Raw genomic sequence first — 12,888 nt, 5'->3', positions numbered from 1 at the left:
AGGCTGTAAGAAGATTTCCAAGACATTAAAAACTCTCAGCCTTATTCCTTATCTTAAAGTGTGTTGTACCAGAAAACCTTTTTAGGGTGTTGAAGAAAACCCACAATATCATAAAATGTATAATCAGAGCAACTGAGAAAAACCTGCAATGTACAGCCAAAGACTTGCAAGATGACACGATAAAAGGAGGAAAACCATTTCAATGCAGTGTGTAAGAAGAACACTACACAAATACGGCCTTCATGTAGAGACTTGCAGAATAGAATGATCAAGAAGAACAAAAGACTGACTTGAACTTGTTAAAATTAATTTGTGTAGACCTGTGGAGCTCTGGAAGAATGTTTTATGGTGTGATGTGACCAAACCGGAACTTTTTGGTCCCATGGATCAGGGGTGTGTCTGCTGCAAAAAAGTCAAATCTCATAAGCAGAAGAACAACATCTCCATCGTCAAACAGTCCTGTTATGTGGTTGCTTTACTGCAGCAGGTAGTGGAAACCATGACTGTATGAAGGACATCATGGATAATTTGAAGTATCAGGCCATTTTGACAAGAATTGTGATGCCTTTTGTGCAAAGATTGAAGCTGATGATCAATGGACTTTCCTGCAGGACAGTCATCCTAAAGTACACATCCAAATCTACTTCTGCCTGGTTCAGGGAACAATGTTCTTGAGTGACCTGTTCAGTCTCCAGATTTAATTCCTATTGAAAATATCTGGTTGAATTTGAAGAAAGCTTCAAATTTCAAAGTGAAAATCAAAGATTATCAGTGATCTGGAATAGGGCTGCAGGATATTGGGAAAAAATGACATTGTGATATTTTATTTTTCTGCGATATATATTGCAATATGAAATCTAATCTATTCTTTTTTCTTACAAACAAAAATGGGGCGAGCACACTTACATTGTCATTTTAAATGATTTAAACATCAGAGTATTATTTAAATTAGAGTAAATTATTTGTTTGTAACTTTAGGATATGGTTTGAATTGTTAACATATTAACTAACATGATCTTACCACGAGCAATACTTTTGTTACTATATTAACAAATCTTTGTTTATCTTTGTTTCATAAAAACACAGCTGTTCATTGTTTGGAAATGTTACTTCACAGTGCATTAACTATGTTAACAAATACTGTACAACTTTTGATTTCAACAATGAAGGCTATAGCCTAAATGTTGAAATTAACAATGTTGTAAAAGTGCAGTTTAGTAATAGTAAATGTTAAATAATGTAGTTAAATAGTTTAATAAATAAAACATTATTGTAAAGTGTTACAGATTTTTTAAATACACCAATTCAGATGTCTCGTGAGTTCAGTGTTGGACAGGTCAGTTGTTTAAACCATTCATTAAATTGAATCATTTCAAATGAATCATTAGTTCGCGAATCAGATGTGTACGGCATGCGTTGTGTAATTATCTCTGCAGTTTAGGATATCGCACAAGATTTGACAACACAGAAGACAGCAAGACAGCACTCGTGTTGTTTGAAGATGGTGAAGGTGAGCATGCGCGCGCGGCTGGGGCTCTCTCGCGTGCTCTCTCTCTCTCTCTCTCTCTCTCTCTGCTTGTTCTTATATGTGCCCTGTTAAACTGATAGGACTTAAAAACACATGCAAATGATAAACTTTCACTCTATGATGGTTAAGCTGTGCAACTAATCCGCGAATTACATTCATCAAGGGTCGGGGAGCAGCTGGCCCGTACGGTTAATGAATAATGGAACAACTACGACAGCCTACATCGCACATCCTGCGATGTGACTATCGTGGATTCGTACATTGCGATATCAATGCTTAAACGACACATCGTGCTGCCCTAATCTGAGATTTCTGTCACTCCAGAGTCTCCTATTTGATTCCTGTTCAGATCCAGCTCTGTCAGATTTGAAGGGTTTGAATTTAGAGCTGCAGCCAGAACATTACAACCTCCTTCTGTGATACAGTTGTTCTTCAGACTGCATAAAGAGAAAACACTTCAGTTATAATCTTAATATTTACCAGTGTTTTAGCTGACATTTGACAAATACTGGTGGTGATGATGATGGCAACTCATTCAGTCTGCAATCTCTTATACAAGACACACAAAAAACACCCAGCAGCAAGAATTTTTAAATGTCCTTGTAACATTGAAATAATGTATGTCAATGTGTTGAGTTTACAGTGTTTATACTGAAGTAGAGCAGCGATCTGATTCACCAGTGCAGAACATTGAGATCCAGTGATCTCGGTCTACTCATCGTGCCTAGATCTAGACTTAAAAAAACAAGGTTCATGGTCACTTACATTCAGAAATGCCTCCAATAAACCATACATGGTGACAACACCTCCCTTTATAAATTATGTGAATGTATAATGTCCTCACCGAAATCATGGAAAAAGAAAGCAGTACTGACTGAGAAGCCATGGTCTGCCTAATCTTCCAGCATAGCCAGATCAGTCATGACACTATAGCAACATTTCAAATGACTTCCCGGCTGCACGCAAAAATAAGGCTTATCTTACTTATTTTTGTCTTGTTTTTAGTTAAAATAATCAAGATGCATTTACTATATATGCAAAAATATATTTAGTCTTGTTTCCTGGGGGGATAAAAAAAGACTAAATAACTTTTCTAACTTGAACTATTAATTTATAAACGTAGTATTTGCAATTAAAGGACACAGGAAACACAGTAGCACTTTCTTTTTGTAGTATTTCCATTCTAGCACTAGATTCTCTGCTTAAGCATGCTCAGGGTTCTGCTTATATTTACAAACATTCCTACGTTTAAGTACAAGTTGGTAGATCCCACACTTTGCATGACACTGTTCTTACGCACGCATTACACACAGATCTGTGTGTATGTACTGTTGATAAATGAGGGCCCTGGAATGTAGAGTTAATGCTGGAATTAAAGCCTGCAAATTTCACTGAGCTGAAGTAGTTCTGTCCTCGATTCTTTGGCAAATTATCTAGGTCCATGTTAACAGATGGATCTGAATTCTAATCAAACACTAATGATTGTCACAAAACTTACCTCAGTATCTCTAGTTTGCAATTTATATCCTTAAGTCCAGTGCAGAGCAGCTTCACTCCTGAGTCCTGCAGATTATTATTGTTTATGTTCAGCTCTTTCAGATTGGTATCTGATCCAATAACTGAAGCCAGAGCTGGACAACTTTTGTCAGTTATGCCACAGTCATTTAGCCTAAAAGAGAAATAAATAAAATCACAAGGTTCGATACATGAGATACATTTGTTAAATACAACAAATTAATTTATACCAGTTATTTTTAGATTAACAGAAAATACACTGCATATATATTAGAATTGTATTGATTCAAATGTCCTACATAAAACAAACCAGCATGCTTGAATATATATATATATATATATATATATATATATATATATATATATATATATATATAAAAGTGCTGCTCTATCTTGATAAGTTTCTTGAGGTGGAGATGTGGAGGTTAATAATTTATGCATTGAGGTTATGCAAGAGTATATCTTCTTTAAAGCAGTAGTTTAAAAAGTTGAACTGCATATAGTGTTGGGTTTTTTCTTCTGATGAGGTGAGCTGGGTCACCTTCTGCATGCAGTAAGTTAGTAAAATATAGATGACGGGATAGCGGAAAGTTATCAGAATGAGATGTGTAGCACTGCGTGAGGCAAATGGTGGTCACACCAGATACTGACTGGTTTTCAGACACCCAGCCAAACCCCACCCCCCGAATAAACAATACAGTAAAACTGCACATTTCAGAGTGGCCTTTTATTGTGGCCAGCCTAAAGCCCGTCACACTGAACGTTGGACCCAGTAAATTGCCAGTTCCCCTTCTGTGTGAAGGCAAACACATCCCGGGATTGATCCAGGGTTGGGGACCTAGTAACATTGTCGGGTTCAGTCCCGGAACGAGCTCTGTGTGAACAAAAGCCGGAACTAATGCTGTAAAGGGTGTGTTTTAGTGATAACGCATGTTATCGCATGACTCTTTTACCAGGTGTTTTGAAGGCAGATCAACGTTCGCAGCAAAAAAAAAATATGTGCAAATTGTAATGAAGCAGAGATCAGCTAGTTGCTCATTTTCTGTGCTGAAGCTGAGATTGTTCACCAACTTAAGTGAAAGTTAACGAGCCTAGCGTTTTCAACTCATCCAGATGTCACATGATTTTATGGGACCTTAACGTGTTGTGTGTGAACGCATGCAAATTTCGGGTAATCACTGGCAGTCGGAAAGGGGCAAAATCTAGCAATCGGGGAACAATTGCCGGGACACATTACCCATGTATTTTCCGGAATCGCAGTGTGAAAGGGGCTTAAGGCACACCTGTGCAATAAACAGGCCATCCTTAAAAATATTCTTGTTTGCCGTAACCCGACCGACCTTGTCAATTTAGGACCGACTCAATTTTTTTTTTTTTTTTTTGCTTTTAGTCCGACCAACTTGCCGATTGTAAATTTGCGTTAAGACCGACCAATTTTTTTTTTTTTTACTCTTCAAACAACTAATACAAAGCAATAAAATAATATTAATTATATTTAAGTAAGTATTGTAAATATATAAATTTCCTAGGCCTACATACAAACGAAGGCTATCTTCCTTAATAAAAAAAAACCTTGTGCCTTCATCTATTTTTACACTATTGGTTAACGGATGTCACACTATGGCCTGTGCGTTCGCTTTGTCTCATTCACTGTCAGAGTCAATGGTTCGTGCTTGGTAATGATGGCTGCAGCTGCAGTAAACTAAATGTTCACGGTCACTGTTCAAAGTCATATGGGTTCAGGCAGCATAATACATCTAAAAAATGCATTAAAACAGCCCAAAACCGCTTTAACTTGGCACGAAGTTCTGGAAAAACTGTGCCTAGATCTTTTCCCATCCTTTCTCCCGTCTAGTCTAAATCCGTGACCGTGTCGACTGTCACTTTATGTTCGAAAATCTATTGCATGAATCGATTGGACCAACCAACACAAGTTTCGAAACCGAAAATAGGAAATTGATTTTAACGACCTTTTCTCGGAGCGCGTCCAGGTTTTTTTTTTTTTTTTTGGAACACGGTCACACAGCAACTGCAGCTTTGGACACACGTGCATACAGCAAATAATACTTCTGCACAATGTTGCTCTTTTTACAACAGAAATTTGAATTCTGCCGGTATTCAGTCAGTCTCATGCATACAGATACAGATTTGGGCTAGAATCGCCTAGGGGTGTCAAAATAGCTGAAAAACTAAATTCAAATTTTTTACTTAAATATGATCAAAATTCGAATTGTATTCAAATTTAAAATGCATAATTTCAGTAAGGGTGAAGAAAAGCTTTTTGCTTCTCTTCTGAGGCCTCAAGATAGCGCATGGAGCAAAATATTACTGCACGTTTATTCAAAGCATTAGAATACATGACTGTGAAAAAACAACATTATAATAATTGGTTCATAAAAATTATTTTAAATATTAAGTTGCTTAAAGAACTATAAACAAAACAGCGTCATGTATGCATGCATTGTTAAATAAATAAAAAGGGTGGAAACCCAGTCACACAGAATATTTTTTCATTTAAAAACATGAGATGCAGTGGGATGGGGAACAAAAACCCAACATAAAGTCACGAGATATTTTTAGAAAATTAAATGAAATACATTGATTTTACATGTCTTTCTAAACATGCAGCTCTCTTGTGCGAGACGAGAGTCCAACGGTGTCCATCTAGAAAATGCGCAAAAATGCGTTCTGTGTGAACGGCTTGGTTTCAGTTTTGATGTAAACAAGATCTTCTCCACATTGATGTTCTCGCTTATTTTTTTTAGTGGCTTCAACTGGATAGGCTAACATAACCTTATAATGCAATGCCACATACTTCGTCATCGCATCTGGTGCGCCACTGATAAAGATCAAGTATACTTCGGCTGTCCGTACACTGTCTGCATTATGTCCTTTTCATCATCCGCGTGCCGGCATTTTTTGAGGCCGCGCGGACGGTGCGCGTGCACGAGGTGTAATATAAGACAGCAACTACTGCGTGTCGAGCTCGTCCGCCTTTGAAAGTTGTGTAGACACGGCTGTGCGCGCGGCAAGATGGAATGGAACACGGACTGTGAAGTACCAGGGCTCATAAGCAGCTTCCTTAATGCACACCTAAAATTCGAATGCAACGTTTGTGTGGAATATGGATTTTTATTTTAAATTCGACGAATATTTTTTTTGACAGCCCTAGAATCGCCTATGCGATTTTTTGTTGTTGTTGACATTTCTAATCATAAACACAGCCATGTTGAAGCCTGCAGTAAATGTTTTGCATTATGGCAGTCCACTCTGCTTATTGTTTTTCGAAAATGTTGCACTCCTGTTTGTCATTGTGCACGTAACTTCACGCCAATAAATCATCAGAAATATTGGCCTTTACATTCGTTCTGCCTGTTGTCCTTGGATTTACCTATATTTGGTGTTATTTGCCGTATAAAACTTATTTAAACATGCAAAATCGGTTTTACAATCAGTTCAATGAACACTTGTCACTCAAATAAAACAGGATTTTTTTCACAAAAGTGACAACCCAAGAAAGCAAAGTAAACGGTCTCTCATTTGTAGGTTGCATTGATACCTAGTGGTGGATGCAAGTAAAACAGTACCTCATTTTTTTTTTCTTCTCACCTGAAATTCATGCAATAAACATTCATTTTTGACAAAGATTTAAATTTGTTTGTGGTCTATATAGCCTGCTTTAAAATGAGGTTTGCAATGATGCGCCAGAAGGCACGGGTTGAAGACCCAGTCAGTGACGTCACGATATGCTAATTTGTTTAAATTCATACCTTCGTCATCACCATCACCAAAATTTTCCTTTTTTTTACATTGAAACTTGAAAAAAAAATATATAGACTGACCTACCGACCCGTTTTTTTTTTTTTTTTTTTTTTATACTGTTACTGCAAACCAAAATATTTTTAAGGATGACCTCACACTGTCTCATCAGCATCTAGATATGCCACAACTGTGAGGTGGATGAATTATCTAAGCAAAGGAGAAGTGTTCACTAACACAGATTAAGACAGATTTGTGAACAATATTTGTGAGAAATAGGCCTTTTGTGTACACAGAAAAGGTCTTAGATCTCTGAGTTCAACTCAGATCATCTATGGGACAAGCAGGAATCCACCAAAGCTCCGCGCGATGAGTCAGTTAATAAATATGTGTGTATTGGCACAATTGTTCAATTAATTCACTAATTTCATTTATCATTATAAGTAGTAATAGGCTGAATTACACGCAATGACTATCCATCATTACATTTTTATATTTATGTAGCCTACACAATAATATTATTTTCACTGTAATCCTTTTGTTTTTAATATTTGGCATTTTTTTGTGATGGGCATCCCTGTGTGTAATAAGCAAAGTCAACGCGCACTGTGTGGTGCTGGACGGGAAAATGCGAACAGCGCCGGACTGAAACTAGCAAACACACTTGCACTGCGCCTTGCGTCGCATTGCGCCGGGTGTATGATAGGGCCCTATAAGTCACTCAGTGACCTAGGACCGAAATACATTGCAGATATGTTCACTGAATATAAACCTAACAGACCACTCAGATCATTAGGATCGAGTCAGTTAGAAATACCAAGGGTTCACACAAAACAAGGGGAGTCCGCCTCTAGTTACTATGCCGCCCGCAGCTGGAATCAGCTTCCAGAAGAGATCAGATGTGCTAAAACACTAGTCCCATTTAAATCTAGACTCAAAACTCATCTGTTTAGCTGTGCATTTATTGAATGAGCACTGTGCGATGTCCAAAATGATTGCACTTTATTTTACATATTAACTGAATTTTGTAAAATCACTTTTTTTCTAACTGTTTTAAATTCATTTTAAATAAGTCCATTTTTAAGTAATTTTCAAAGTTTTAAAATTGCTTGTTTTATTTTTGTTCTTCGTGATTATTTGCTTTCTTTTATGTAAAGCATTTTGAATTACTATTGTGTACGAAATATGCTATATAAATAAACTTGCCTTGAAAATCACAGTTTATTTTATTTGTATCTAATACAAATCTTTTATTTGTATCTCCATTGTATTTATTTGTGCTGTTGTTTGTAGTTAGAATATTCTTATTTTCGTTACTTTTGTTTGAAAGTATAGTTTTTCCAAACCATAGCACATAACATTTATCCATTATTTGCCGCCCATTCTATCTGCCATGGGAGTTTTCATCGATCATCATAACTGCTGTTTACATCCCACCACAAGCAGACACCGGTTTGGCTTTGTCTGAGCTTCACAATGCGCTCAGCGGTAACATCAAAAAACATCCTGATGCTGCTATTATCATCGCTGGGGATTTTAATAAAGCCAAACTCAGGCAAGTTATGCCTAATTTTTATCAACATGTATCCTGTCCAACCAGAGGACCGAATAAACTGGATCATTGCTACACTCAGTTTAAAAATGCCTACAAAGCTCGCACACTACCGGCTTTTGGCAAATCGGACCATGCCGCCATTTTCCTCACACTGGAATACAAACAAAGGCTAGTTCAAGATCCCCCGGTGCAGAGGGTGGTGATGCGATGGTCCGCCCAATCAGAAGCAACGCTACAGGCTGACCTTGATGACGTAGACTGGGACATGTTTCGCGCAAGTTCATCTGACATCAGCGAGTTCACGGATGTAGCATTAAGCTTTGTAAACACGCTAGCCGAACAAGCTATGGAAACAATAACTATAAGGACATTCTCAAATCAGAAACCGTGGGTGGACAGATCAATCCGTGCAGCAGTAAACAAACACTGCTGCTTATAACGCCGGTCTTCTGTCAGGAAACATGAGCGAGTACAAAGCATCGTGCTATGCTCTCCGATGAGCTGTAAGAGCCGCCAAACACAGATACAGGGAACGCATAGAGTCACATTTCCAGCTTAATGACTCCAGACACATGTGGCAAGGACTAAGGACCATCTGTGCCTTTGGACTTAAATCCACTGCAGAGGTGAGAGCAGATCCGTCGCTGGCTGACGAGCTAAACACTTTCTACAGCCGCTTTGAAAGCAATCTAAGCAATGTGAGTCTGCCGATCAGCGCGTCAGGAAGCAGCAGTCAGAACAGCAATCTGCATGTGATCACCGTGTCAGAGGACAAGGTTCGGAGGGCTCTAAAGCGAGTGAATGTAAGGAAAGCAGCTGGACCTGATGGGATTTTCTGGCCGTGTTCTGCGGTCCTGCGCTGATCAGCTCGCTGGTTTGTTTACATCCATTTTTAATGAGTCTCTTGCTACATCAGTGGTTCCCACCTCATTCAAAAAATCTTTCATTATCCCTGTGCCTAAGAACAATAAACCCTCTTGTCTGAATGACTATCGTCCAGTTGCCCTCACATCAATAGTCATGAAGGTCTTTGAGGGACTGGTTAAAAACGTCATCTGCTCCTCCATACCGGATACTTTGGACCCTCTTCAGTTTGCTTATGGCCCAAACAGATCCACTGATGATGCCATCTCTCACATCCTGCACTCTTCTCTCACACACATTGACAGCAATAACAGGAACTACGTAAGGCTGCTATTTATTGACTATAGATCAACTTTTAATACTATAGTCCCCTTAAAGCTGGCTTCTAAACTCATAGACCTCGGCCTGAATTATTCACTCTGCAACTGGATTCTTGATTTCCTCACCGGCAGACCTCAAGTAGTGAAACTAGGCCAGTACACCTCCAGCTTCATCACCCTGAACATAGGAGCCCCACAGGGCTGTGTCCTGAGTCCCCTGCTCTACTCTCTCTAAACACATGACTGTGTGTCTTCGCACAGCTCCACATCTATAATCAAATTTGCTGATGATACTGTGGTTCTGGGCCTCATTCACAACAATAATGAGACCGCATACTTGGATGAGGTAGATAAATTAACATCATGGTGCCAGGACAACTGTCTCTCTCTGAGCAAAACTAAAGAACTGATTGTGGACTTCAGGAAGAGACAGCTGCAGCCCTATACTCCTCTTATGATCAGCGGGACCCCTGTGGAGAGGGTGAGCAGCTTCAAGTACCTTGATGTAAACATCTCCGAGGACCTGACTTGGACTACACACATTCAAACACAGGTTAATAAAGCCAGGCAAAGACTGTACCATCTGCGACAGCTGAGGAAATTCAGGGTCTCACCAGCAATCCTGAAAACTTTCTATTCAGGGGCTATAAAAAGTATATTGACTCAGTGCATCTCAGTGTGGTATGGGAACAGCTCCAGTCAAGACTGCAAAGCCCTGCAGGGAGTTGTGTGCTTAGCTGAGCGCATTTCAGGGTCTGCTCTCCCCTCTCTGCAGGACATCTACCTAAAACGCTGCAGAAGCAGAGCTGCTAAAATCATCAAAGACTCCACCCACCCCAGTAACCATCTTTTCACTTTGCTGCCATCTGGCAAGCGCTACCGTAGCCTGATGGCAAAAACCGAGAGACTGAGGAGGAGTTTCTTCCCCCAGGCCATCAAGCTCCTAAACTCTAAACCAGCCTCTTAGTATCTTCATGTCTCCACTTAATGTACACTTTATCAGTAAGATATTCATCATTCACTACCTCACATTGACACACTGACTGTGTCAACCTGTTTGCACATTTGTACATTCCTGTGTATCTTAATATTTAAGGCTACAGTATAATGCACATATGTGACCCGTCACGGAAACCAGTGACACAAGTCGGCAGCACAACTTTCGAGCAAAATGAGAAAGAAGCAGGTTTTTTTTCAAAATTGGTGATTTTCGTTTTTTTGCAGAATCTGTTAGTTGAGATCACAAAGAAGCCTCTCCGTGTTTGAGATAGCAGTATTGGTATACTTAAAAGCGTACATTTTGAGGTTGAAATCAGCTTGTTTGTCTGAGATTCTAGCACGCAGTAGGGGCGTTTCATTGTCTGTCTGTATTTCCATACTGGATAAGCCGGCTTTTGTTTCTTTTGTTATTGCCCCCGCACTCCGAGGGAAGCGTGGCTACTTAATATGCAGCGCTCTGGCCGGCTCTAGCTGATATCAAAATTCAATGAAGATGTACGCCGCAAAGATGATCGCAGACGAGCTGAACCGTGGCCGTTACACCGAAAATGTTTTAAAGTACTTCTTCGACAATCCGGATGCTTATGAACAAGTGCTCACTGATTCTGAAGACGATCTGAGCGACGATGAAAGCGGCATAATAAGACTGTATAATATCCCTAATCTACAACTGAGCGAAGATGACGACGAGGAAGAATGTATTGGACTGGCGTCAGACGAGTTGGACCGTAAGATATCAGAGGCTATATCGATAGTAACATTTGATGGGGATAAAGACAGAGAAATGGGGAAAACATTTAGAGGCAAACATACGGACAGTGCAAACTTCGGAGATGGTTACATCCATAAAGAAGACCCCGACAAGATGCAATTTTAAGATGAGAACAAAACATGACAAAATATATTAAATAACTTACAGAGCTCTTTTGCAGGTTTTGATGACTGCTGATAATCTAATGAGACACTCGTCTGATTTCTTGAATTTCTGAAGCTCAAACTCCTCCAGCTCCTCCTCTGATGTCAACAACACAAAGACCAAAGCAGACCACTGGGCAGGTGAAAGATCAGCAGATGAGAGACTTCCTTTGCTAAGGTGGGTCTGAATGTCTTTCACCAGAGTTTGGTCGTTCAGTTCATTCAGACAGTAGAACAGATTGATGGATCTCTCTGGAGACAGATTAGACTCTAATTTCTGCTTGATGTACTGAACTATTTCCTTTTTGCTCTGCTCATTGTCATATTCCTGCATCAAAAGACCCTGTAAGAGTCTCTGATTGGACTGGAGTGACAAACCAAGGAGGAAGCGAAGAAAAAGATCCAGGTGTCCATTATCACTCTCTAGTGCCTTGTCCACTGCAGTCTTGAGCAAATCAATCATGGTTTCACTTTTGTTTTCCTGTTCTGTAGAGTCTTGATCAAACACATATTTCTTGTTGATGTCTAGAAACAGATGTGCATAAAGGGCTGCAATAAACTCTTGAATGCTCAAGTGAACGAAGCAGTACATGGTACCAAGAGTGATCCCTGTTTCCTCCTTAAAGATCTGGGTACACATGCCTGAGTACACTGATGCCTTATAGACGTCAATATCACAGGCTTCCAGATCTGTGTCATAGAAGATCACATTGTTTCTTTCCAGCTGATCAAATGCCAGTTTCCCCAGTGAAAAGATGGCATCTTTATCCCAGGAAACACCTGGTGTATATTCTCCATCATACTTTCGTCTGCTCTGCTGGATCTGAAATCTGAGGAAGTGTGTGTACATTTGTGTCAGAGTCTTAGGAGTGTCTTCAGTATTTGACTCCTGCAGTGTTTTGGAGGCATCATCAGTCTGATTGTTTTTCACAACATTATTTCTTTTCTCCTCTAAAATGTTCTGGAGAACAGTGGCTGAAATCCAGCAGAAGACTGGGATGTGGCACATGATAAAGAGACTCTTTGATTGTTTAACATGATCAATGATTTCTTTGGCCTGATTCTCATCCGTGAATCTTTTTCTGAAGTACTCCTCCTTTTGTGCATCATTGAATCCTCGTATCTCTGTCAGCCGGTCGATACAGTCAGGAGGAATCTTACTGGCAGCTGCTGGTCTGCTGGTGATCCAGATGAGAGCAGAAGGAAGCAGATTTCCCTTGATGAGGTTCGTCAGGAGAACATCCAGAGAGGCTGGTGATGAAACATCAGAACACGTCTCATTATCCTTAAAGTTTACAGGAAGTCGACATTCATCCAATCCATCAAGAATGAACAAGACTTTAAATTGATTTCTTCTTGTAAGGTTCAGTCCTTTTGTCTCTGGGAAAAACTGAGTTATAAGGTCCATCAAACTTAGTTTTTCTTGCCCCTTT

At 39.5% G+C, this 12,888-nt stretch overlaps 1 long non-coding RNA gene across 1 annotated transcript; it reads right to left on the bottom strand.

Annotated features, from left to right (window-relative positions):
* Positions 1-1,553: 1,553 nt before the first annotated feature.
* On the bottom strand, positions 1,554-11,505 carry LOC113081356 (uncharacterized). The gene is made up of 3 exons (XR_003282160.1): positions 11,458-11,505; positions 3,027-3,197; positions 1,554-1,965 (listed from the first exon to the last, which is right to left on the bottom strand). It is a non-coding gene; the product is annotated as an uncharacterized LOC113081356 (long non-coding RNA).
* Between the last annotated feature and the right edge of the window lie 1,383 nt (positions 11,506-12,888).

This window comes from Carassius auratus, unplaced genomic scaffold (assembly GCF_003368295.1).
Source record: "Carassius auratus strain Wakin unplaced genomic scaffold, ASM336829v1 scaf_tig00033910, whole genome shotgun sequence".
Taxonomy (NCBI): domain Eukaryota; kingdom Metazoa; phylum Chordata; class Actinopteri; order Cypriniformes; family Cyprinidae; genus Carassius; species Carassius auratus.
The sequence above is the reverse complement of the archived record's forward strand: the minus strand, read 5'-3'. Positions and strand labels throughout refer to the sequence as shown.